The 3,167-nt window shown below is 46.6% G+C and overlaps 1 pseudogene; it reads right to left on the bottom strand.

The window, feature by feature from the left end:
* Positions 1–1,918: 1,918 nt before the first annotated feature.
* Positions 1,919–2,808, bottom strand: LOC133766925 (small ribosomal subunit protein uS2-like; annotated as a pseudogene).
* Between the last annotated feature and the right edge of the window lie 359 nt (positions 2,809–3,167).

A 3,167-nucleotide genomic window follows, 5' to 3' on the forward strand; every position in this document is an offset into this window, starting at 1 on the left:
AATCTCTAATCTCCAATTGGTATTTCAAGAGAAAAGGAACTCAGAGAATATTGGCTTACTTATCTATGGTTCCTTCTTCCATGATCTTGCTCCTTTATTATTTATTATCCCAATAGCTTTCTGATCATGATAATTATTATTTTGTAGTTTATCTTGTGTTTCTTATTGTTCTCAGCAGGGGGATTTAGCAATCATTTTAGACCTCAAGTTGACAAACTTAAATGATCGATGAACACACAAAAATTCTTCTTTAAAACATAAAACAGAGGCCGGAGCCGCGGCTCAATAGGCTAATCCTCCGCCTAGCGGCGCTGGCACACCGGGTTCTAGTCCCGGTCGGGGCGCCGGATTCTGTCCCAGTTGCCCCTCTTCCAGGCCAGCTCTCTGCTGTGGCCAGGGAGTGCAGTGGAGGATGGCCCAAGTGCTTGGGCCCTGCACCCCATGGGAGACCAGGATAAGCACCTGGCTCCTGCCATCGGATCAGTGCGGTGCGCCAGCCGCAGCGCGCCTACCGGGGCCGGCATTGGAGGGTGAACCAACAGCAAAGGAAGACCTTTCTCTCTGTCTCTCTCTCTCTCACTATCCACTCTGCCTGTCAAAAATTAAAAAAACAAAACAAAACATAAAACAGAGATAATTGCTAAGTCATACCTTTATTCATTAATAAATTTACTGGATGCTTAATATTGCCAAGCAATATTGCATGATAGATAAATATTGATGAATAAAACAAAGTCTTTTAAATTCATATTGATTTGGAGGGGATTTTTTTTTTTTTTGGACAGGCAGAGTGGACAGTAGAGGGAGACAGAGAGAAAGGTCTTCCTTTGCTGTTGGTTCACCCTCCAATGGCCGCCACGGTAGGCGCGCTGCAGCTGGCGCACCGCACTGATCCGATGGCAGGAGCCAGGTGCTTCTCCTGGTCTCCCATGGGGTGCAGGGCCCAAGAACTTGGGCCATTGATTTGGAGGGGATTTAGCTGAAGGGATGCCTATACAATGTGACATATATTAATGAAGTAATTAAAGAATAATAAACTTTATAAAAAATAAAGCAAGTGATTGTGATATAGACAGCCTGGGAGTGTAGTAGAATCAGGTTATCACAGAATGAGTACAATGCATTTTTTTAATTTAGTAAATATAAATTTCCAAAGTACAGTTTATGGATTACAATAGCCCCCCCCCCCCCATAATTTCCCTCCCAACCGCACCCCCCCATCTCCCGCTCCCTCTCCCATTCCATTCACATCAAGATTCATTTTCAATTCTCTTTTTATACAGAAGATCAATTTAGTATATATTAAGTAAAGATTTCATCAGTTTGCACCCACACAGAAACACATAGTGTAAAATACTGTTTCAGTACTAGTTATAGCATTACTTCACATTGGACAACACATTAAGGACAGATCTCACATGAGAAGTAAGTACCCAGTGATTCCTGTTGTTGACTTAACAATTTAACACTCTTGTTTATGGCATCAGTAATCTCCCTAGGCTCTAGTCATGAGTTGCCAAGGCTATGGAAGCCTTTTGAGTTTGCCGACTTCAATCTTATTCTGACAGGGTCATAGTCAAAGTGGAAGTTCTCTCCTCCCTTCAGAGAAAGGTACCTCCTTCTTTGATGGCCCTGTTCTTTCCACTGGGATCTCACTCGCAGAGATCTTTCATTTAGGTCATTTTTTTGTTTTTCTTTTTCCAGAGTGTCTTGGCTTTCCATGCCTAAAATACTCTCATGGGCTCTTCAGCCAGATTCGAATGCCTTAAGGGCTGATTCTGAGGCCAGAGTGCTATTTAGGACATCTGCCATTCTATGAGTCCATGCATTTTTTTAAAAATTTTTTTTCTGTAGAAACTGGTATTTTTTTTCCATCAACCTCATTTCCATGTTTGCTTCAGAGACCATGGCAAGCAGCTTAAGACCACTCAGTGGTTGTTCCCACCCACTTGGTGGCCTGAGCAGTGGGCGCTGCAGACCAGTCTTCAGTGGCAGGCTGAGTACTCCAGTCGTCAGTGGGGAACTGCTGAATAGGCGCAGAGGGTACCTGCATGACTTCAGAACAGTCAGCAACATCAAGCTGAGTAGCAGTGAACTCAGGCACCAGGGCCATCCATTCACCCCGAAACTCCTCCTTCATCACAGCCTTTTCGGCAGCAGCCTGCTCTTCTTTTTCAATCTCTTCAGGATCTCTGTAGAAGTAGAGATCAGGCATGACATCCCAGGGTGTTCATGGGAGATGGTACCACACACGTGCAGAACCTCACGGGCCAGCATCCACCACATCAGACCCATTGAGTGGGCTCCCTTTTTGTTGCATGGGATAGCAATGTCCACGTAGTGCAGAGGAGAGTCTGTGTTGCACAGAGCAATGGTAGGCAGGTTCACATAAGATGCCTCTCTGAGAGGCTGGTGGTCAGCCTGAGGATCAGTAACCACCAGAAGCTGTGATTCCCAGAAGGCTGCCTGGATTTGGTTAGTGAATGTTCCAGGTGTGAAGCGTCCAGCAATGGGAGTAGCTCCAGTGGCAGCAACAAACTTCAGCACAGCCCTCTGGCCATTGTTCCTGGAGGACAGCATACTGACATCAGCAGGGTTTCCAATGGCCACAATAGTCTGAGCCGCCAACAGAAGCTTCTCCCAGGTCCTCTTCAGATTGATGATGTAGATGCCTCACTCACTTTTCCTTTTGTAGATGTACTGTTCCATCTGGAAGTCAAGGTTGGTGCCACCTAGGTGGGTTCCTGCTGCAAGGAACTTGAGGACATCCTCCTCCTTCATTTGCAGGACGTCAAGGGCTCCAGACATTGTGACAGCTTCTCCTTAAGTTACACTGGGAATCAAGAACAATGCCATATGGACTCCTTGCTGGGTAGTGTGGAAAAACTACCATACATTTTTTTTTTTTGACAGGTAGAGTTATAGACAGTGAGAGACAGAGAGATAGGTCTTCTTTTCGTTGGTTCACTCCCCAAATAGTCGCTATGGCCAGCGCTGTGCCCATCTGAAGCCAGGATCCAGGTGCTTCCTCCTGGTCTCCCATGCGGGTGCAGGGCCCAAGCACTTGGGCCATCCTCCACTGCCCTCCCGGGCCACCGCAGAGAGCTGGACTGGAAGAGGAGCAACCGGGACTAGAACCCGGTGCCCATATGGGATGCTGGCGCCGC

This window comes from Lepus europaeus, chromosome 1 (assembly GCF_033115175.1).
Source record: "Lepus europaeus isolate LE1 chromosome 1, mLepTim1.pri, whole genome shotgun sequence".
Taxonomy (NCBI): domain Eukaryota; kingdom Metazoa; phylum Chordata; class Mammalia; order Lagomorpha; family Leporidae; genus Lepus; species Lepus europaeus.